The sequence below is a fragment of the Stegodyphus dumicola genome, chromosome 5 (genome assembly GCF_044657685.1).
Source record: "Stegodyphus dumicola isolate Sdum_Otavi_A_Nest chromosome 5, ASM4465768v1".
Classification (NCBI taxonomy): Eukaryota; Metazoa; Arthropoda; class Arachnida; order Araneae; family Eresidae; genus Stegodyphus; species Stegodyphus dumicola.
The window spans coordinates 91,583,216-91,608,107 of record NC_140772.1 but is presented as its reverse complement, the minus strand read 5'-3'; the positions used below and the strand labels follow the sequence as shown (position 1 = coordinate 91,608,107).

Below are 24,892 nucleotides of genomic sequence, written 5' to 3'. Positions count from 1 at the left end.
ATTTACTTTGAGGAGTTTACTTTGAAGGCTGCTTTTAAAAATAAAGAAATCGATGTCTTTTTGTCTATATTATCTCAGACGGACGTCGTTAGTAATTCTTTCTCAGATGGAAAATTATGTTCAATGCTTTTTTATTCAAATTCGTTCTCGCGAAAAATTATATCTGGAATTTTTTTTTCGATTGCCTAATTCGAAAAACCATTTATTATTAGAATATGCCTGTTCACGCGCTGCCAAAGCATGAGTGAGAAACGAAAGCAAATTTTGAATATCCGTGCCAGATGTATCTTCTTGATATTTATTATAGTTTAACTCTAAATCTGTCGGAATAAGTTTTAATAAACTAGGGCACAAAATATTTCCATGATGTTTGGAAGACACGTCTAATGAAATTCTTAATTACGGTTTTAAGAAAACGGCCCACAGGAAGAATGCTCGCAGAATAATGATCACAAGTATAAATGCTCACAGGAAAAAAGCCCACATAGAAAAAGGCTCACATGGAAAAATGCTCACTTAGAAATATACTCACACGGAAAATAGCTCACATAGATCTATGCTCACATGGAAATAAGCCCACGGATAAATAAAATAAGTAAAAATATCCTTACATTAATCAATTAATAATTAATCGATTTGAACATCGAACACCTACTTGATTTTTAAAAGAAAAATTATTTGATCATTTGAAAAAAATATTGGAAAAATGCTCACGTTAACCTTTTTAGGGGTGGTATATTACAGAATGAAAACTATAGTAAAATTTTGCATGTACTTATAATATTTTATACCACTGTCCCTGTCCGAAATTTTTATTCTTGTAACTGCGAATAGTTAATTTTTTTAACTCTATTTTTGCATGCTTTTGATGTGTATCTATGAAAATCAATGTTTGAATGTAATTATTTAAGTTTGCAGCCAAAAACGTTCTAGAAGACCACAGTATCCAACCGAAGTGTGGAAACATTATGAAGCAGCATTCAAAAAATCTCCTAAAACCACAAATTGTTACGAAAGTTTTCATAAGGTACTAAATTCGTTATTTAATTGTAGCCATACCAATTTGTGGTTTTTATTTGACTGAAAAAAGATTTAGCCTATCAGCGTTTATTATTAGCTATTGTAAATACAAAGCGTACTGCAGTTTAAAAAAAAAAAAGAAAATATGAAAACTTACATTTGGTAATCGCAAATCATGTAAGAACCTATGATGAAATTGATAATAAAATTAGGTATTTATATATATTAGCTAATATTCATTAATTTTACGTATTTATAACTTTTTGAATTATACATTTATGATTTATATATAATAAGGTATTTTACTTAATTTAAATAAAATAATTATTTATATTTGCTTATTCATCTAAATTTTTAGATTATAAAATGTATAACTTATATTTACGATCATTTTATTTTTTAACAATTAAAATTGTAATGATGTTTCCCTGTATATTCTGTTTCATTTTACTTCCTTCCTCCTCTCATCTTCCTAATTCAAAACGGCCCATTTGTTAATCTTATATAGCGAATGATTCTACACGTAAGTTATACAGTTTTCGCTATACATACCATAGATATTTTGGTAATTTTAATAATTTTTCTTTGAAAAATTCAAGTAGGTGTACGATGTTAAAGTCGATTAATTGTTGACTGATTAATGTAATGATATTTCTACGTATTTTATTTATCAATGGGCTTATTTCCATGTGAGCTTTTTTCCGTGCGAGAATATTTCTAAGGAAACACTTTTCCATGTGAACTTTTTTCTATGTGGACATATTTCTGTGTGGGCGCTTTTTCTGTGAGCATTTTGTCTGTGGGCATTTTTCCGGTCAGCCTTAATTACATACGATAATTCTCGACAAATTGCCTAAAAGATTTAACATGATTAGAAATTTTTTGTGGCTGCATAGTTAGAATCTTGTTCATGTGTGCTTTAATCAACATCTCGGGATTGGCAAATCTGTCCTTTAATATTTACATAGGTTTATCTTAGGCTTCTGCCAAAATAAGAATCCTCTCACCGTGTTCAAAGCAGATCCCCTAAATGAGCCTTTAAATAATTCAATTTATCTACTTTGTTTAGTATCTCATTTTTGTACACACCTGTTTCGAAACTATTCCAAAAGGTCAAAAATTTTGAGCCGTCATCTCCATAGAATCGACCAATATGGTATTTTGAGACTTTAATATGAAGGCTATCAGAGTTCAAAATTCGTTCTAACGAGGGGCTATAGGGGCCTATAGATTGCCCCGATTTGAGCTTTCAAAAATGTTCCGATTTTGTTTCCTTTGCACGATATTGTGAAAGCTATATTTTTCTATATTCTGGTGTAGTTTTAAGTTAGACATCAAACTCCTCAAGCTTCAAAAAAGGTTCAAATTGTTGGTCAACTAGGAACCGAGGTTCAGTTTAATGGGAAGAATTTCTATAAGCTCGTCTGTCGTTCCAGCATTTAAATCTGTGTTTGATAATTTAGCTTCTAAATCATTAAATGCTTTCGTAACAGCTGCGATTTTAATTTCCTTTTTAATAACTTACATGATTGTGTTTGGGCCAGATTTTGATTTATATACAAATTTCCGAGAATGCTGTCAATTCAAATTAAGTTCAGAATATAAAAATTTTAGCAAACGTCACTTTGTTTAAATTTACACACAATACAATTCACTATATCAATATCAGTCAATTCAAATATAAATTCGACATGCTAAGCTTCAATATTTCACAACGATAAAATAAACACAAGTTCGACATTCAAGTTATTTCAAAATTATTTCCAGTTTTGATTTCAATAATATTAAGGATTTATTCTAAAATCAATTAATCAAGCTCGCATATGATAGAGATGTAATATTTTGAAAACTATACGAAGAGAAATTTCAACTTTTTTGATGTTTTCAATTCAAAATTCTAAATTAGGAGAAAAGTTTTTTTAATTAATTTTAATGGAAGCTTACAAGGGCAGCTGTTGACTGAACAAGAAAAGGTGCAAAAAACAGCAAGACTGGAAAAGAGTTCACATTATAACCTATAAATCTATTCTGCGTCTCGCCACCCAATAATTCTAGAAATAGCATTAAGTGCAGGCAACGAATTAGATGTGAGGCATTCATTCTCCCAAGACATTTGCACAATTTACAAATTGGGGTTGGTATAATGTTCATCGGATGCATATTGGTTGTAAGACAAACGGTTTCACTTACCATTTTTATGCCAAAGGTTCCAATGCGAGACAAGTTTGCCTAGACAAAATTTCACCGAACTTTACTTGAAATTTATACTTTAAGAAAACACTTTTACTTCAATTAAATCTCACATGTCGAACACGAAAAACTCAGTTACAAAACATTGCGTATCTGAACGAAAACAGACAATCGAAAAAGAATTGCAGCAGACGTCTTACATCTCTTTTGAAATCGGAACTCTTATTGGAACTTTATTTTTTAAAAAAATCACTCCGCAAGCTACCAAGAGAAAACAGAATTGACAGTTCTTTTTTATTTTTCTTTGGAAGACATTTTCAAAAGATACATTGCTATCTTGCGCTGGAAATTCCGAATAGAACATTAAAGTATTTCCATTCATAGTAATTCATAAAAATATATGTTTTCATTCGCTCGTTAATATGCATATATGTGCTAAATTAGACTGCGTGATTTTGAGTTGGTAATGTCGTAGATAATTTAAGATAATGTCGTAAAAATACAGCAGCGCAGGATTGGGTTGTGGATTATGAGGTTCGAGGTACATCGAACCGTGGTATAGTGCGCTTTTCAGTATAAAAATTAGTGTTATATCACTGCATAAAACTTTCAACAGCTTCTTTCGTGGATAATTAACATTTGCATATTCTGAGAAATGAGAACAGACTTCTATTTTCCAAATGAAATTTATTTTGTTTCACAAATAAGAAAGTTTCCAATATCAAACATCGTGTTTGATATTCCATCCTTCTTCGAACAGGTTTCATGCCTTGTGTAGGTCTATTATTCCGTCACAGGTTGCGATTTGCGAATTGCTTAATATTTTGACTTAAATGCTTTTTTACCTTAGTTAATGTGGATAAAGCAGGGCTTTGAAGGTGCGATGTTTTCGCTGTTAGAAACAGGACATCTAAGATATATGTGATTTATGTTTCTATTTATTTTCAATTAATTTTCATACGTCTTGCAAATATTTGTCTGATTATTTATGTGCAGACTTTCCTTAATTTTCTTTTCATAAAGAAATATGGAATTACGAACAAGAGGTTCGTGTACATATCGTCAAATAATTACTTCAGAACAGCAGCAGTGATTTTGACAGTTCACTACAAAATAATAGTAATCAGCAAAACTGACAGCTCTAAATAATTTAAGATATTGTAACTTAGAGATAAGGCCAAAGCTCCTCAACACTCAGAAACTATCACAGGTTACCGATACCACTAACAGAGTAAACTCTAAACGCAATTTACCTAATTCTTTTTACCGTAGACGCTCTGAAATTACTCATATTAAAACTAGCAAATGAGTAATTGCTAATTGTTGGAGCCATGTTTATACTGCTTTGCCCTGCTTTATGGAAGCTTTGAGAAAAATGAATTTTCCCCAAAAGTCTCCAAGTTGGCAAAAAATCGCGCGATGACCTAACTTGCAAACACAGATTCTCACTTAAGGAAGTCAGGAAAAAATCTGCTTTTGTCTTGGTTTCCAGTTACGATATTTTCACAATCTAAGCTTAAGATAAATTCAAAATCACGAGATCTAATAAACTTTTGTATAAGAAATAAGCGCTGAAAATAAAACATGTAGTCCTAGATTCCTTTATAGAAAAATGCCCACTAAAATTGTTGCATAAAATGCAACAGTTAAACAAATGAATAAGTAAAGCAATATACAAATGCAATTTGTCCACCTTGCAAAAACAGAAAAGCACGATAATGCAATAAAATGGACTCAAATTTTTGCAAAAATTTATAACAAGCGAAGTTTTCTATTATAAATTATAATTAATGTTTATTTAGTGCTTTGGCGTTTAGGCTCATGTCTGGATTTCCATTTATCTGGGAGACTTCCTACTCCCAGCTGAAGGGGTAATCTTTGGTAGAGTTAGAAGCGTCTGCTTTGGTGTCAAGAACTATGCGCTTATTTATGCCACGCGATTTTTCCTACCTTCAATTCACTCTTTATCAAAAACATTATGGATCTGCTACAGATGATCTTCTACCACAGTCTGTCTTGGAAATTTACTTCTCTAAAATTTTAAGTGTCCTACGGCGCAAAGACAATATTAATAAAAAAAAACTAATGTATATGTTCAGAACAGTTAAAATTCCAATAAATACGATAGTTACTTATAGTATATACTTCGATCTGATGATATGCCCTAAGTTATAAATAAAAGCTCTGCGTAGCATTTACTCATAGCCATTAAGTAATTAAATGTGTACATACTTACCATGTGATAAAAGCGAATCTTTACCATTACGAGCATACTCACATTAGTTAAAAGGCTCGTCAGGATTATCAAGCTAGCACCACTCTTTAAATGCATTATTTATCTTAACCTGAAAGTCATTTGTAAATTAAATCTGATTTCATTGCTTGTAAGGAAAGCATTTCTGTTTAATGTTCAGAGACTTCGTATCACTCTTAACAGATTGCTTCAGCTTTTAAACCATCCAGGTTAAATTTTAAATATACACATGGGTTTTATCTTGTATCCATGGAGTCTGTTGTTAAGGTTTTCAACCGTAAATTGTGATACATTTTCGCTATTTAACTGAGACATTTATGATATCCTTTCTCTTCGGATTTCTCTCAAGCTCGTACATAAAAGACGTCTGACAACTTGATCTTTTAATGCCCCTTGGAGAACCCTTTCAGAAGTTTAGTATTAATTAATGGAGGGATATCAAGTGATCAAATATGGATTAAGAAATGAATAATACTGTAAGGGATAATTAATTTGATTCTTTCTTGAATAATACAGCTTTCTCTAAACACGCATATGTTTATTAACATAAAATTTACTTTGAAACTCTTGACATGAAATAAATTAAGATGAACTTAATGATCAGTGATACATTTATGCTTCGATATCTTTAGTATTAGGACACTGTATTAATTTTCCTTGAAGTAAACTTTATTTCCTATCTTTCTATATATCTGTGAAATAACTCTTGAAAATTAATATTATTTCTTGATTTTAATAGAAAATCAAAAGCTATTAAGTTTTCATCTATACAATACATATGCAAGCTATGAATTATAAGTTACAAAATACGAAAATACTGTAAAGAAATTAACATCTTAAGCACATTTTTGACTATATTTGAAGCATAAGATATATATATATATATATATATATATAAAACACATTTTAATATATATCCAATACAACAACACACAGACATATGCACTGATAAATAGCATGCTTAGCTACTTATCAGTGCATATGTTTGTGTGTTGTTGTATTGGATATATATTAAAATGTGTTTTTTTGAATGTTGAAGTTTTGACTGATAGGTTGGAAATTTGTACTTGTCCGTGTTAATGAAAACATTGGAGAACTTGTGCCAGTGTATATGAAGGGTTGTTTGACATTATTTTGGTATGCTTACTGTAAAGAGGAATGGAATGATTTATTCGTCCTTCTTGCTCTGTTGCTTCGTAAATATCAATACTACTGGTAGACTAGCAACATCTACCTTTAAGGTATCTTCAAATCAAGTTTCATGTTAAGAAACCAGAAAATACGCTAGTAAAGATAAAAGCAGATTTAAGAATAACGCATATTAGTTTCAGATTGTTCCGCCTGCTATAAGTTGTAGAACCATTGGATTTATTTGGAGAAGAAAACATCAAAAATGTGCAGTGCCCTCGCCGGGATTCGAACTCTGAATCTCGCAATTGATAGCAGAGCATACATATAATTACACTGGAAAAGCACTCGGTAAGGTGGGAGAAAATACCTTACCTCCTCCCCTCACCTGGAGGACGGAGACGAGGGGATACAGTAGCCAAATACTGACGCTGACGATTTATCACTCACTACCTTTTAATTTGATAGCCTCTTGTAGAGTCATTTGATTTACTTGAAGAAGTAACCATGAAAAACCTGCAATTACTGGCCAGGGTTCGAACTACAGAACTTCCGACTTCTGACCGGTTATGCTTCCTATTACACCAGGACCGCATGCTGTAAAAGGGAACATAATACCTTATAAAGTAATGCAGTGATTGAATTTAAAAATAATTAAACATCTTTATTACAAGTACCAGTTCATAAACCTGACAATTTTCTAGGTAGCTTTGATTAATTAAGAGTAACATAACAAAAACATATATTGGGGATAAACTTCTTAAACTTTTCTATCGTTAATAATTTTAGATATATATGAAAATGTAATTGCATGCTAACGGTTTTAGCTTAAATATTTTTTATCTACAATAATGCAGTTAATGAAACAAACATATCCCAACAGTTTTGCAATTATGTTAAAAAATACCCACCACTAAAAACATGCTTTAAAATATGTGTTAAATATACATATGCCGATCCATATTACAGCCAAAAATAAAAATGACATTGAAATTAAACTTAACAAAAGAAATTAAAAACTTCAGACATTAAAAATTTATAAAGACTCAATATGTTTTATTTTCATTACGTGCAATAAGAAATTTTGTAAATAGGTCAACTGTGTTAGGAAGTAATTTTCAGCAATTCTTGATGATATTTGACTTGATTTATATCCTTAATTTCATCAGTGTCAATAGTAATGTGTGCCCTTCCCTTTTAGTCTTAAGTGTATGTGACTCCAGACGTGTCTTATTCCACACTAAAATTGACTACCCTAGCAGAAACTGACAAAGTTAATACTATGACTTCCATTCCTATAGGAATTATTTCTTTCCACACAGGATTTCTAAACTCGTATCTTCTTTCAGAGATTATTTTCTGCTTCCTTCTTCCCATAACTATAAAACAAGATTTATGGATGTATGTTTTTACTACTGTTAATGATACATTTATCAGAAATTTAGAGAGTACATAGGATACGCTCTTCGCGAATTTTTATAACTTTCTAAAGAGCCATTCCGAGCTCGGAAATCTTGGTTTACGTACTCCACATAGGTTGGGTTAATTTAAATATCCGAGCGGTCGTATTTTAGTGCAGTTCGCAATAAACTGGTTTTACGACTGGGGTAAAATAAGAAATTTTATGCACAGATTCCGACCAATAACCACATAGCAATTAATAGGTTGGATTATTTTTCAAAATGATAATATCATGAATCTTAATTTATATGCGGTAATATATTTTGATGGGAATACGGTGATGGTACTTAAATTAAGTCTAATAGGATGTAAAATGATATGCGCATGTTAGGTTGTCGGATGAAACATAAAATTATCTACGGGTGGAAATATATGCATGCCATACTTCAATATTAATCGATATTATATTACTTAACTAATTTATTAGAATTGAAGAATTCAATTTGAAGGGAATTTTAAGGAACATATTTTTAAATTGCACTGTTGTATTTTCGTAATGCTAGATATTCTTTTTGTATTTTTTATTTATTTATTTATTTATTTATTTTTCTAAATACATGCTTAGACCATGTTTTAAAAGAAAAAGTAAATCTTGCAATAATAAAATTTAAAAATGATTTTGTAATGAACGTTAACCTCTTAATTTATGTCTATTGCAGGTTCCTTTTCATTAGAAAACGCATATTAAACTCTTTAAATTAAAGAAAATAGAAACAAATGATTTTTTACATATATAAATCGAAAGTATCAGAAAGAAAGAAAATAATTATTTTCCTTAAAAGAAATTGTTACAAAAGCATTCGGCATAAAAGTTTACAATAATGTTTAACTTTAGTTATGAAGCTTTAGTGTAAACTTTTATTGCACAGAGCATTAAAACAGGATATTTCTGTATTATAGTTATGAAGGGGTTTGTTTTAAACACGAGTTTAAATAATTGAAAATGAGAAACGGAATCCCAAATTTACTAACTGTGCGTTCGTTTTCGAAATAAATTTAAATAATCCATTTATATGAAAGAATAAAAATACTAATATTTTAAAATAAATGTTTTAAGTTCTAGCTATTTTTTTAATTAAATGAATTTTCGATTTAATTACTTCCTTCTTTCTTCCATGAGTCTTTTATTTTCACTTTTTCTACTTTCCAGTTGTCATCAGGATAACGTGACTACTTTTATACGCGAAAGGCTCAAGCCAAATGCAAAAATTCTAATTTTACTTGAAAATGACTACTATCCTGTAAAAATGCGAATTTAGAATTAATATGTGCATTGTAAATTTTATGTGAGAAACAGACAATGTCATTTCATGCTTTTTCATGGCTTTGCTTTAACGATAAATTACTGATCTCTCCCTTCGGATTGAAAATAAACTTTGATTAATTTTAGATTTTTGTGTCTAAATATTCAAAATATAATTTTTAAAATGCAATAGTTACTTTTAATTCTTTTTTACTACTCACTACACCCACATTAATATTACATTTTCTGAAAGTGGTTTAGCATGTTAAATAACTATTAGCCAATAAAGCAAAAAAAGAGTAATTTCCATTCTCTTGGAAGACAGAATGCTAAGCCATTTTTCGTAAACGCATTACGCAAAATAAAATAAAGCAGTAAATGAATTTGACTCTGGCATATAAAGTACTTATGTCAATCATCCTATAAATTTAAGATAATTTTCAATAAAAGCATTGACAATGCAACACAGGTATTTTACACCTTCTTATTTGTTATTTACTTTTATCAGATTATTTTTACATCCTTCCCACATGTGAATACTTTGTATTTACCCATCAGTTCTAGAATTTATAAAATGGAGGAACGTTATTGATAGTAGATCATGAATATTTCAGACTTAGAAATGCTATCTAACTTAGAGGTGAACTTAGAAGTGTGACGAAGTGAAGTGAAATCTTTAAAGTAATTAATGTGTTATGAAAATCACATTTTTGGGACACTCTATCCCATATTACACACTTTCTGGAATTTGGTGTGCGTAGGTTGGCAAATGCGTGCCAATATGTGTTTCATTACAGCACTTGCCTCATTAGTTATATACTTTTTCAGACATTATTCCGTGCTGTAATCTATTCTCGGGAAGTTGCTTCAAATATTTTTTATTGTTTTAGAGGGGAACCAAATCTCATGCAAAGACCTATGCGTCCATTTAAAGGGCGACGTCTTTTCGGCACATCTACAACGTTTCCTTGTATAAATAATATTTGTATTAGTTGTTTGTTACAAGATATTTGGGTAATCATATAGAATACGGATTACTCCAGAGCAAAGCGGTTGAAAATCCTATGCTCAAGATTACACTACAGCAATACCGAATGACAGGAATCCCACCTTCCTAGAATACGTCTTACCACGCAACGACATTGTTGCGCACTAAGACTTGCATTTGCAAATCTATGTCTTCAAATGCGGTGAATGCTTCTGCCATTTTAATTGCTTTATTCTAGGGACTGCAGACCATAGCCCTAAGTTATACTTTGCACCCGTTTCTTTGCCGTAAATGCCGAAAAGAATGTTTAATTCACATGCGTAATCATTACTATAGGTATGATTGCCCATGTATAGTGCTCTACATACTGTCGATATGTTGTCTTGATCTGCGAGATCACAGATCTTTCTCCCATCGGGGATATACGGGACATGATTGGATCATAAATCCAGCATCATCGCCAACCAGAATGGACTGTTTCTGATTTGACTGGTATATGCGAAAAACATGGCACTTGACCTAAAACTACATACGGCACTTGTACGACACAATAGAAGTGTATATTCATGCTTGCCTTCAATATCGTAGCAACTGCAGTGGGTATTAACATTTGCAATGGTTCTTCTCAATCATACTTTAACACGTCACCTTGAAAAATTAGTCGTAAAAATATGTTACCTCTACAAATGCTTTGCATATATTTTATTCTTCAAAAATAATATCTTCTTTGTGCTGGGATTTTATTTTCCACAGAGTATGCTGAAATCCGTACATCGGATTCAAAAGTCTGTAGAAACTGAAATACATTTTCCCAAAATCTTGCAGACTGGACCTCAGCCATTTTCGTTAAGGTTTCGTTAAGATATGAATACATTATGCTAGTGAATTTCAAAAAAGTGATGTTAGAGAGCTTGCATTAAATTTTTAAAAGAAATATAACTGATAAAGAGTTAACTAAAGTTAAATCATAGTTGTAAACAATTTTCCAAGTATTGTAGAATGCACTCATAAATTATAAAGTATTTTCTCCGTCCTTCTCGCATGCCTTCATGATGTAATCGGAAGCATGAAGCATACACAATGCGTATTCGAGAGGTCCAGGTTTCGAGTCCTGGGAAGGGCGCTGCACATTTTTCACGTCTTCTGATTTAAAAAAACGCCGATCACTGTATAAAGTTAGATAACCTAAACTTACTTATGAAGATTTTTCATGCATAGTCTGATAGATTAATTCTCAGTCAAACTATACAATAAGTATCTATTTATTTCCGTATGATTTTTTGAATGCAAGCAAATATTAAAATTTAGAAAGAAACAGCAACGTGTTCACGCTAACATAAATTTAATCAAAATTCTAAGATTACCGAACAGAATGTACTCAAATGACAAGCACTTCATGCAGTAAGCTTAAATACTTTGCAAGAAAAAAGCACTCTTTGCTATCAGGTAATGCGAGGAATTTCTTAATGAATTCAAGAAGCTCTTTAGTGCAAACCAATGAAGATAAATTTGATAATATTCCTCCGCCAAATTGGCACACTCTGTTACGTTCCCGACATAGGTGGCCCCTTTGCATTCATTAGCAAGAGCAAGCACCAGAAATTAATGGACTTGTGTGGTCAATGTAATTCAAGACTCCTCTTTAACCCAAATCATTTCCGAGTAAGGAAAAGATTCAGCTTTCTCATTAGGGAAAAAGAAGTATAAGCTTCAAGAGAAGGAATTCAAAGAATGTTTAAGATTAACATTGATGGCAAGAATTCAAATTTTTGAAGCAAGTCTTGGCGTAAGATTTTAGATTCTTGGGGTTAAAGAATAAAATTTTGTGGATAATGCATTATTTTAAGCAGTCTTATCATGAAGAAAATACTCATGTGATTAAAAGTCGCACTTTATTGTAATAATTATTGCTTCTCATAAATATTTAAGGTTATTCGTGTACATTGTAAATCAAAAGGTAGGTAAAGATTTAAATTATTTCTTTCGTAAAATTTTACTGCTGTTCAAAGACTTTCTTCAGAATATAGCTCCGATACTCTTAATATACAAGGAAAAAGCATAATTTAAAATTAATAATTCAGTTCAGAACAAAATAAGCTAAAACTATCGGAAAAAAATAGCTTATCCTTACTTTAAACTGAATATCTGGAAATATTGCTTAATAAAAATGGTAATAAAACTGAAAAAAAAAAATCGAAATGGGAATATGTTGAATAGGGAATTTTAGTATGTAACGTTATGTTGCGTTACTTAAATATATAGAAATGAATGAAATTTTCAAATATATGTACTTAAATTAAATGCAGTTCTATTTTAAATGCAGTATGAAATTCAAGAAATGCTTTTTTGAGTATTTTAACAAAATACTCAGATTTTCAGAAATATAGGCAATATGCATTAAATTTTATCTCAAAGGGAAAATGGTTAAAACAAATAGATTGCTAATAGCTAGGATTGCAAAGACTATAAGAGCTATATTTCATCAAAAATTAGAAATGTGGAGCTATTTCTAACGTGAAAGGAGAAATAAACAAAATGCAGTGAGTAATGGAACAACTTTAATATATCATTTGTAGAATTTTCTAAGAGCAAATTTGTCGAATTTGTGGGAGGATCAAGATGAGCGTTGTTTCATAAAGGGGCGTTTAATTAACATGTTAAAAATTAAATAAAAACTAAAGGTTTACCTTTATACAATTTTAAGACATAAACTAGTGGATTACAACTTGTACTCCTCGTCGACCAGTTGAGCTCAGTGGCGTTGCTTTATGTTCCATAAAAGTAAAGTCTTCTCCAATAGCTTCCTGAAACATGTCATGTATGGTTGAAGAACCTATAAAATGGCACTATAATATCGTTCACAATATTAAAATATTTAAATATTCATAATAATAAAAATATTTTAACTCGATATAGAATTTTACATAATGTATATAAAATATGCACATACACTTACTTTTATGTAAATATATTTTTTACATAAAGAATTAACGTAAATTTACAGTAATATACAAAAGAAAATACAAGTATAATTCGTTGTTAAAACACTTACAGTTTCAAATTAAGATAGAAACACATGAACGAAAAGCGTAGTAACGTAATAAGAATAAAGAACACTACAACTTTAGACAGCCACTTGTTTTCAAGAAATGCGTGTTATAGTTAAAAATTTTATATTTACAAATTGATTGGAAAATACATTTCCCTTTCACGACATACTTTTATTTTCTTTCATTGCGCATCTATAGTGTACAGTAAGACCTAAGAAGATCCTTTCTGTAAGTGATTGTAATCTTTATAATCAGAAAAGACAAAATAATAAATAAAAAGAATATCAACACACATTTGTATTAAAAAAACATTATTTTAGAGCCTCAAATTAAGAGACAAGAAATACAGTAATATTCAGTAAGGAATTCTAGATTTTGCACATGCCTTTTGATGACAGAAAGAATTCAAATTACCATATACCACATGTCAGTGTTTAAAAGCATCTGTACATACTTTCACATTTCAAGATTTTTATACATATTTCAGATATTGAAGTTTCCTGCAGTGGTTTCCATTGCCTTTTGGAGCTTCATCTATACAAATTTATGTTTTTAAAACAGAACTGCTTCCTGGCTTCATTTTAGAAACTTTCTTTCTGAATGTTTGCACGAAGTCTCTCTCTAAAACTCTAATTTGCGTAACTTTCTTGTAAACAATTTATGCATTGTTGCCACTAGATTCGAAGTATTATAAAATACTTAAATTGGCTTACAAGAAGAAATTATATTTATGTTTTGGCATTCCCTTTTATTTCTAGTTCTGAACGTAAAATGATTAAAATCAATACAATTTTGCTTAGATTTATTTCATGTTTCGCCAAACGCTTATCACTGTGTTCCTTAATTCCCATATCGCAGCTGCTGTGCAACTTGTGGGCTGTGCAGTGAAGCTCTCGAATATTTTTCCGTAGCTTATTATACAAAAAATCAAACCATAAACGTTAAATTTGCTTTCTAAGAAACTTTTAGGTAGACGCAACTATTTTTCTTGGATAGAAAATAATAAGACATAAAAGCGCATTTCTTTTTCAATGCTGATTTCCTGAATTACAGATGTTAAGAAAAAATTTCTTATATAAATTGAATACAATAACTTTGATTAATGGAGCGATTCTCTATTGGCAAACATCTTGTACGATAGCAATCGACTTAGTTATATTTTATCTATGTTTTTATGGATAAATGTAGTTTATTAATTTGCAGTGTGATATAAATTTTCTTCAAGGATTTGAAGATAAAATTTCATTTCGTACGTATCCAAAAATAAGTGCTCTCAATTACGAAATTCTGCCCCAAGAATACACACTTTATTTGAGAATCGGTGAACATTTTTTTGCCATACAATAGGCGAAGAGAAAAAATACGTGTGTGATTGAGACGCAATCAGATGATCAATATTTATTAATGTTTAAATACGTTTCTACCCGAAACAATGTGCAATGAAGTTTTTGATTACATTCTTAACCTGGTTTCGTTTGTTAACTTTACTGCTCTTTGTTGCGCAAAATTTACGTTAGGTTATACAATAAAATAATAAAAAAGCTGACAATCTTCGTTTAATCTTTATTTAACTATATTTATTTATTAATTTTGTTTAATCTTCGTTTAATTTATCGCAAAATTTCAAAATGCATGGACATCTTTAAGTTTGATTTTTTTCTGCTTTTTAATTTTCCAATTTTCATTCCCATTAATTCATGTCGTAGCGAGTCTCACACGTTCTCTTATTAGAATCGTTAGAGATGGTATTGGTGTATTGAGAATACGGCAAAGCACGCTAGAGCTATCTGCCTAAGGGGAGGGATGCCTTCGTGAAGGACATTCTAAGGGAAGCTGGCTCGTATACACGTTAGACATGGGGAAATCCATGAAAACGCCCATGCAGCCAGCCCGTCCGCAGGATTCGAACCTCGGATCGAACTATGTTCAGCGATTTTACCGCTCGGCTGCTGTTGTGCGCAGACTCGTTAGAGAATCGGATCTCGCTAGCTAATAAGAAAAGGACCTGATTGACGGATGCTTCAAACTTTATATTAATGGAAATGATCTTTATCGTAAAGAAATCACGCTGTAGTAAGAAATAAAGATTATATAAATTTTTACATACAATACATATGTATTTTTATATGTCTAAGAAAAATAAATGAAAGAAGGTGACTTGATTGTGCAAATTTATTATCAAATATTATTGAAATGTTTCCATTACTTTTTTATTTTTAGTTTATTATAAGATAATTAATTTAAAATATCAGAATAATTTGTAATAAATGACTGCTTGAAAATTTAATATTAAGCTTCCAATATGTTTAAAAATCAAAGTAAAACCAACAATAACGTCTTGTAGATACCAAGAGTTAGATTTCAGACAAAAATGAATAAATTTTTTTTTCCTTTGTATTAGTATCGTTATTGTTTATGTACGTTTTGATAAATATTCAGTAGGCCAAAGTTAAATTTATATATATATATTTTTTATTTTGTTAATAAAAAAATGTCATTTCTTTAAAAGAAAACGTTTTGGCCTGTCAGATTAGATCGTGCATTCGCACCTTATACAATTTGAGTTTGAAACCACCGTATTGGGGAAAGAGCGCTTTGTAATCAAGAAATGGTAATATGCTCTAATTCAAAGATATGAGATTCTTTATTTAATCGAGTATAGAGCCATTTTTTACACCTATAGCCTTATTCTGATGTCTATAAAAATATTTAAATTTTGTTTTGTCCGAAATCCACTGAGCAGATAGAATCCACCTAAAGAAATCGAGAAATCATTTAATAAATCTTTTTGAAAGGCATTATTTCTAAAAATAGGTTGTTAAATAAAAAAAAAAGTTTCTTTTGAGAAAGTAATTGAAATGTGTTTCGAAAGAAAATGCAAATTTAGATTTCTCTTTCAATTTTTTTTTTATCTCCGTATTCATATCTTGAACAAATATACTGTTTTCAGTTTTGTCAATAGGAAACTTTTCCAATATTAAATAAAAAGTATTTATTGTATTCTGAATCGCTTGCGAGTAACAAGTGTTATTAAATTCGGAACTTTTAAAATATTGCTTTTTTTCTATTACATAGATATTTTATGCATATATTCTGCTTCTATTTTAAAAAACGAATGTCGCGTTACATAAGATTTCATATTTTATATTAAAGGAATAATTAATTTTTAGAACTATCTAATTATTATGACAATTTTCTTATCTTTATTAACTGAAGTGTTGCTAAATTAATTCTCTAAGCATACCACTTCTTCTAATTTTTTAGTGTTGGATATTTTAATTTATCAAGTCTTATATTATTTTTTATGATATATTATATGATTCCTATGCTTGGTAATATATCTATAAAACTAAAACTATAGTTTTATAAAAAGCAAACTGAAGAATCTGGTTTAAAATTACTGATATAAACTGCTTTTGAACACAGATTTGGGTTAAATACATACATACAAAAAACAAGGATTTAATTTGCTTCATATCATGATTAGATGTATAAATATTTTTGCAGCTATTTTCTTAATTTCTAAAGTAAAACAATTTTAATATATTTTAAAATATAAAGCAATCACTTCTAAAGGAAAGGCGATAATCTCGTTTATCAAAAAATTTAAAAAATATTTCATCAATATACAGTTCGAGAAGTCATTATTGCTGAAGTTTTCTTCTGTGCAAATGTACTGCTACGAATTTCGTATTTAGTTAGACATCTTTAGTAGAATTATAATTAATATTGTTTTATTTCCCCGTGCAATGCAGCGCGTGACAAATATTAAGAGAAAGCTACGTCGGAAAAGTGAAAATACAAGAGCACGTGCATTTAGCATTGAATAAAAGTTTATCTTTGTAATAGATATTTAATTTTAATAAATGTAATGGACTACTATGTTAGCTGTAACCGTAATTCTACTCGCTTTGCTTTCAAGAAATTGCTAGAAGTACCTCACGCTGCTGATTATAAAGCTATAAAATGCCAGAGAGAGAAAATCTCAGTTCAGTTGTTTAGTTACTGTTATGCGAGTATTTTAGTGAGCTGTAGTTGCTATTGCTCATTGTAACGATTTGCGGTGAGATCGAGTTAGCTTTCTTTGCGATATGAATTGCGTTCTATTTAACGTTTTAGTAATTTAAAATATAACTACTGCTTGATATGTGATATTGTACAAATATCTTTGAGAAAAAATCCAGCGTTTAGTTATATTTCTTGTGATAAAAATAAAGTTTATTAACTTTTTATCGGACTTGTGTATTCAGTCTATTACGAACCCGTACGCACGCAACAGTATTTATTATTTCATAGAATTTGTTCCTATGCAGGTATTCAAAAAGTTATGTGACTCTATATCTATAGCAAAACTGACTACATAATCATTTCACTTTCGTAAATAACTAAAATAAAATATCTTTTCTGCCTAGAAATGTTTGGAACACATGAAATGTTTTAACAAAATATAAAAAAAAATTAAATGTTTAAGTCCCTTCTGCGAAAAGTGGTCAGTTAGTTATTTCCGAACAAAATTAGCAATACATTAATCGCTCATTCAACATCAAACCACTCGAAATTTGAATTCTAAAATTTGACGCTCTGTTTTTAGAATTATTTGGCTGACCAAGATGTTAATTAAAGACAAGATTGAATGAAGGGTTGCCTAAAATGCTAATTAAAGATATATCGAGCAATTTTAATGGCTTGAAGATGATTTGTTTGTTTTATTCATCTATAGAAAGCACTTTTCTCCTAGACATAACATTTTCTACTTTACCTAAGTAAACATTTAAGCTTATATAACGGAGCTTAATAAAGTAAAGTGATCAAATAATCAAAACTTTCATAGTATGAAGGTTTACCTTATTTAAGTAATTACTTCAGCTGGAACTACGTGTTTGCAATTTGCCATTCAAGAACTTGCAAATACAAGATGGGTTTACTTACGGAATCGTATATTTGTTTATCAAAGGAGTGGCTTCTACAGTGCAGGATTTCTGTTTGCTCAAAAATGTATATGCAGTGCTATTCAAACGTTTTGGCTGTATGAACCTACTTGATACATACAGGTAACATGCCGAATTAAAAAAATGAAACAAACAAAAATATTAATTTCTCAAAAACTGGCGGTAGATAATATAAGAAATCAGGAAATATTAAATATTTTTATTTCAAACAAAACAATTATTAGTATCAAAGCAAGTTCAATGACTTGAAAGTCAACTATATAATTATCAAATACTTATTTCAAAAATCATCTAGCATTAAAATTTATTAATTAAAATGAAAGCATGATCTATAACATTTAGAAACTTAAAAATATTCAGGTTAAAGAAATTACAAAAGAGAAACGTTTAATAAGACCTATGAGTCTGTTTCTTGTTTACAAGTAGTGAGATTTCTGGCTCAGTTTTGCTCCATATAAGTCTTAAAGGTAACTCTACTACTAATTTATTTCGGTATTTAGATTTTAGATAAAAAAAATTCTGATGTGTACACCATATGACTTCTTTGTACGGAATATTAAATTATATGCAATTTTTCTTGCATTTCATTTAGACTTATTGGATTGAATTAAATCTACTTCGCCGACAGAGCATAAACCACAATAGAATAAATGTATTCTTTAAAATTCACTCTAGTATTTGTTTACCATAGCGACACTCTGGCGCTAGATTCACTTAACAGTATTATATTTCTTTCATATTATAACTCATAATGCACAAAATTTATATCATTTAAAGAATAGAATTATCTAATCGTTGCCACATGTTCTATTCAAATACTATAATAAAGCTAGAATGATGTATAAAAGAAATTAAGCAAACAAAACAAAAAAAGAAACAGTTTTTCACAGACGATTGAGTATTTCTCATTCAATTAATTCAGTTCTCACTTCGCGAGAAGGCTAAAATACATAAAAACTCAAAATATGTATATTAAAAATTACGAAGTAAATCTTAAACACTTATTTCCTCGAAAAAATTCCAGAAACGATTAAACATGATTTAATTGGCAATTATAAATGAAGGCGTTATCTTTGTTGTTGCGAAACTAAGTTTCTCTAGATTGGCAACAAATCCACTAGTCAGCTGTTTCAAATGTAAACAATCAGCGGCCGCCATAAAAAAAAAAAAAAAAAAAAAAAAAAAGAGGCTTAGCGACAGTTAAACAACTCTTTACAATTGTTAATAATTCTAAACAGATATTGCATACAGATTTACTAAAGGCATAAAAACCTTAACCGCAAGATAAAAACAACATAATTCAATCATTTTTAAAGCAAAAAATGTACAATTTAGAAACAAATACGAGTAAAGAAACTGAGATCACTGAGCCGGGTAAAAAAGTGGATAGATATATAAATATATTTATATGCATTTGATGCGGCCGATTGCAACCAAAATACGAGGAGCACATCTACATGTTATAGCAGTCCTATATACAAAATTTCAACGTTCTGAGGCTACTCGTTTTTGAGTTATGCGAGATACGTACGCACGTACGTACATACGTTCGTACAGAGGCCACGAAAAATTCTCTTCAGAATTAATTTTAAAGCAATTTTATAATTTTTTGGAGGAAACGAATCTTTTATTCTGTCCTTACGTACAGGTATCACACAAAAACATCTTTAAATTGCATTTGATAGGGGTCAAAATGGATATTTTCGTTGAAATATGCTGCCTGAAACTTTTCGCGATTACAATACTTCCTTTTTACTTCGTACAAGGAAGTAAAAACTGCGAAAATTCCATCTGGCACATATGAGGCAAATGTTATAATACTTTTAAAGCTGCATCAGAGAGGTCTTGATAATCATTTCGAACTTTCAGCTAAAATTTGCTTGATTCAGGCTCTTAATAAATTTTAGTACTGTATCAAATAATAACGTGGTTAATTTTTTCGCTTTAATGAAATGATAAAGTTGTGTGTGTGTATGTGTGTGTGTGTGTGTGTGTGTGTGTGTGTGATGAAACGGATTTTGCATGTATTCAGAATCAGGAAATCTTCTGGAAAATCCCTATTAAATTGATATTTAAGATCTGGTAAGTGAATTGATATACCTTTAATAACTGAGTGAATAACTTTTAGTTTGTGTTCTATACCAGTGCCTTCTAAAATAGAAAATGCTACAAAATCAACCTCCTTGCTCAAGGATGAGTACCTCAAATCAATCTTCTTTGTAAACGCTTCAGTTTTATCACTAGTTATAAATATATGTAATTGCTGTCCTTGAAAACTTGAATTCAACTAATTGAATTTGAGAAAATATCACTTAAATAATTTAGTCTACATAGCCATTCTTCATTATTTAAAAGTGTATTTTTTATCATTATCATTGCTATTTAAAAACAAACACTTCCTTTTTAAGTGCAAATAGTTTCGTTAGGGCCCTACCCCTCGAAGGGCAGTGCAACTCTGCATGTAAAAGAAGCTACTGATATTAACTGCCCATTTTTCTACATGTTTGCGAAAAAATCATCGAGTTCAGGGGACGCAGTTTTATGAACTTTATCATTTTAACTCCAAAGGACAGACTTTAACTTCGCTGGCATATTTTTCTATAGAAGCGCTTCTTTTTGAATCACACAGTGAGCTCATGCTACAATGAGAGAAACTTTTTGGGTTCGGGATAGAAATCGCTCTGTTTTCATACCATGGCAAAAGCTCTCACTGCATGCCAATATACAATTTTCCCAAGAAGTATTGTTTCCCATGATGTAAGAATTCCACCAGTTTAAAAACTTATTCTCTCTTTGTTCTCTTCTTCCCCCTCGTAACTCCTTGCAAAAAAAAAAGGAAATTTTTAATGATTTTATTTTTATATTCTTATTCTGCGATTAAAGTTAGTTGTGCAGCGTTTTGGCAGATAAATACTGAAAAATTAACATCCCTGAATCTTGATCATAGGCTTGCTTTCAATATTATCTGATATTTTGCATATTCTAGAACCAATTATTGTATCAGAGCGCGGTATTTGATATATCAGTTGCTTTTTCTTTTTGCTAAACAAGATGCATACTATATTCTGTGCTGCTGGAACAGTTATCTCTTTAGCGACTGTATATGGCTTGCCAGTTTTAGTTATACGATAACGCGCTCGGTAAAATGTCTCCAATGCATTTTTGCTAATATTGGTAAAAACTGACCTAATGGTTTGCTTACGTTCCTAATTTCCTGCTTTTTTCATTAAAAATATAATAGTTTTATCTATGGACTCTGGGTGTTTGAGTATAGATACCTTTGAAGTTTATTTGATTTCAGGGACTCGTTTGACAGTGCTGCCAGACAAAACAAATATATACCCCTGTTTCATCATCTTCAGTACATAAAAAACGATGCTCTTGAAACTCATTGTCAAGCTTAAGAATTCGTTTGATTGCTTTTACTTCTTCATAGCATGACTCAGTAGAAAAGAAGCCTCCAAAAGCATTTATTGAGGTCGGAAGTTAAAAAACCGGAAATCTCCTAGTCATTTTTTTCATTCTCTGTAGCCTATTGACTTATCCTACCAGTTTTAAGCCACTTATCCGTGAAGAAACATAAAATTTGTAACTTTAAAAGAAATTTATATAAAACAAATCCACAAACTTTTATACTAAAATAATTATTAAACTCCCAAATGTGCCGCATTGATTGTAAGCGGGATCTGCGCTCTCATCACTTGTTTACACGCACGTCTTTTGAAAACGAATGCGATGGTACTGGTTGTCTACGAGAAAAATAGCTTTTGCCATTGTGTCTAGTACTTGTCGGTAGCGGTCGCTATAGCAATAGAGCTAGTATATTTCAAATAGGGATGAACCAAGTGAATGTTTTACTTTTACTTCCCTTTCGGCGAATATTGGCCGCGGGAATGGGATATTTTGGAGAAAATCAATTCATCATGAAATGAGCCTTTATGGCAAACTGAAAAGGGATGCTTATAAACATCTGAACGAAAAAGAGGAATAAATCAAGTCTCGTTTTCTACATCCACAGACAACTGTAGATTATCTATAAAGAGTTTTTCTTGTGAATTATAGACAGTACACGGCGTCGTCTAAGGCATATCCGGATCAACTTTGATTGTAGAACCACTGTTTCAAAGAAATGGAGCCTATCTCTTTGTCGTTGTTCTAAAAGTTGCTGTTCTAGAAAATGAAAACTTCTCTCTAGAATGTAGTAAAATGTCATATTTTTAAAAGCAAAATATTTTTCTCAATAAATGTTCTTTTAAAAGATTATTCTTGTATTTAATTGAATTTATTTAAAACTTTTGTCATTCACCTTGTGACTCCAATGTAATTTTCTGCCACTCTAATTGAGGTCACGTGCCCTACAGTGCATACCCCTGATATAGCATATAGCGGAAGAGATGTATATATAAATATAAATTTTGATGGTTAATTTTAAAAAGGTTGCGGTTCTCTAAAATTTGCATCCTTGTTTTTTAATGAAGAATAGAACAAGAAGTAGAATATACTTTGGAGTTATTTATTGTTAAAAGGTTATAAAAGTTAGTTCAGCTAAAGTGATCTATTTTCTTTATCTTTTCAGCATGTCTTCGTGGTGTAACGGTAGCACACTCGGCACGTATTCGAAAGGTCTAGATTCTCGTCCCGGCGAGAGCATTGCACATATTTTACATCTCCTGCTAAAAAAAAAAGTCCTTATGATTAAACTTAATTTTAATTCCTATCACTTCATTCATTTATTTAGTTTCTATTATTATGTATGTTTGATTTCTATTTCATTATTTTGCTGAAAGTAAAGAGCAAATAATAACTATTATTAAATAATGAAGAATGTGTATGCATGTACGAATGTTCTTTGCATTTGAAAACCGACGGCATCTGAACGTGCATAATCTTCTACTTCAACATATGCCCCTCAAAACACAAATACTAAATTTCGAATTCCTTTTTTTTATTTATTATATGTAGTGTGCGAACTTAATTTAGTTTAATGTGAATTCAAAAGCAGTGTGGTGCCACCCGCAAAAGTGTAAAATGTTTCGGCTCAAATTTATTTGGAAGATTCAGTGATGAAAAAAATGTGTTGCCACGGCCCGTAGCAACAAAATACTATCTTGCAGGCACCAGAAAGTTGCCATTCAGAAAAGCTTAAAATATTTAATTTTTCCTCCAAACTTATTTTGTATGTTTTAATTAAATGACTAAATGCAATAAACGCACATTTTTAGTTCCATTACTATGAATCAATATCTGCATTCACGAAATTACACTGCCTGGATTTATTAAAACTATTATATATTCCTTTTTTTTTTCTTTTTCATAATTATTTTAGGCGGCTGGTCGCCCAAATGCCCAGCCGCCTAAAATAATTATGAAAAAGTAATGATGATGAAGATAAAAATAATAATGCTACGAATTTTGCACATAGATAGATGATTTTAGTGCAGTCATTTGCGGAGCGACGCCCTGCCCCGTGACAACGCTGCAGCAGTGTGTTAGGAGCTCCTCGTTGAACGAGTTATAACCGCGGTAATATTTGTCGTGTGTCTACAAGGTTAGTAACATCGTAAAGGTCTCAACGATCTACAAATTTTGATGCTTGATTTGTGTTCCTACGTCTTATAATTCCGGAGTTATTGAAATTTTTAAATTCTCATCCATTGTTTACGCATGAGCCTATGTTTTTGAATGAAGAACCGGAAGAAGAAAATGAAGTGCTGCTTTATGCTCCGTCGTTGTTAAGTGATTACTCGCGACCAAATTGCCTTCTGTTCTCAACACAGATATCTGGAGAAAGCTGGCGCATTCCGCTTCCTAACGGTGCAAGAATTGTGTTTGTGGTGTGTGTTTAAGCAGAGTTATAATTATTTTAATTAGAGTCCATAAAGTGTCATTTTTGCGGATTTCTTTTAGGATATCTCGGCTTCTATTTGGAATATCATCATCATTTATCCTCGGCAAAGTAGGTCTTCTTGTACTCTTTATTTCGGTACCCTTGCTTTGAATTTATGTTTATTAGTTCATCTGCTATGCACACTTTTGTGTTATTTTTATAATCCGTAACTCGTATTCCCTCCTACTAACTTCTTCCAAGTCGAATTTTTCGACGCAGGGGTTGCAAGGTTGTTGTTTTCTCAAGAAGCCCCTCAGGGTTAGCATATTAACAACGACCTTTCCCCTTCACCTACAAAGCGCATGCGCGCTTGGCACAGTACCTGTTGACACCTTGACATTAGAACTTTTTACCGCGCGGGTTTGTTTATGTTTCGAACTTCAACTTTGTCATTTATTCGCCCATTCATGTTTATGTTACAATCTTTTTATACTTTATAGCTGTAAATTTATTGATTAATGAAATTACTGATTGCATTATAAATTACTGACTATTGATATAAATTTAATAATTTTGTGTTTGCACTTTCTAACTTTTTTTTTTTTTTCTCTGTCTCTTTCTCCTACTAAAATGTCTGTATTTTGTGGTTTAAGTTACGGGTAGTATAAGTTCTCAGTCCAACATTAATTTTATTTCCTCTATGACTTTCTAGTTAAGCTGTCTTCAAGCCTTTTCCCCTCTTCTTTCCCCCTTTAACTGACTTCCCCTTCTTTATATTTCTC

General features: G+C 30.9%; 1 protein-coding gene and 1 long non-coding RNA gene across 9 annotated transcripts in view; one reads left to right on the top strand and one right to left on the bottom strand.

Moving 5' to 3' along the window:
* The window catches only part of LOC118196463 (cell adhesion molecule Dscam1-like), a 1,288,074-nt gene that overhangs the window by 837,083 nt on the left and 426,099 nt on the right, over positions 1–24,892 (top strand). The gene's annotated exons all lie outside the window — the stretch shown is intronic.
* LOC146997164 (uncharacterized) overlaps positions 6,387–24,892 on the bottom strand; it is an 85,671-nt gene continuing 67,165 nt past the window's right edge. Inside the window, exons 2-3 of the long non-coding RNA XR_015041168.1 lie at positions 12,972–13,088; positions 6,387–7,189 (exon numbers count right to left, since the gene is read on the bottom strand). This is a non-coding gene — a long non-coding RNA (uncharacterized LOC146997164). The remainder of the gene's footprint in view (positions 7,190–12,971; positions 13,089–24,892) is intronic.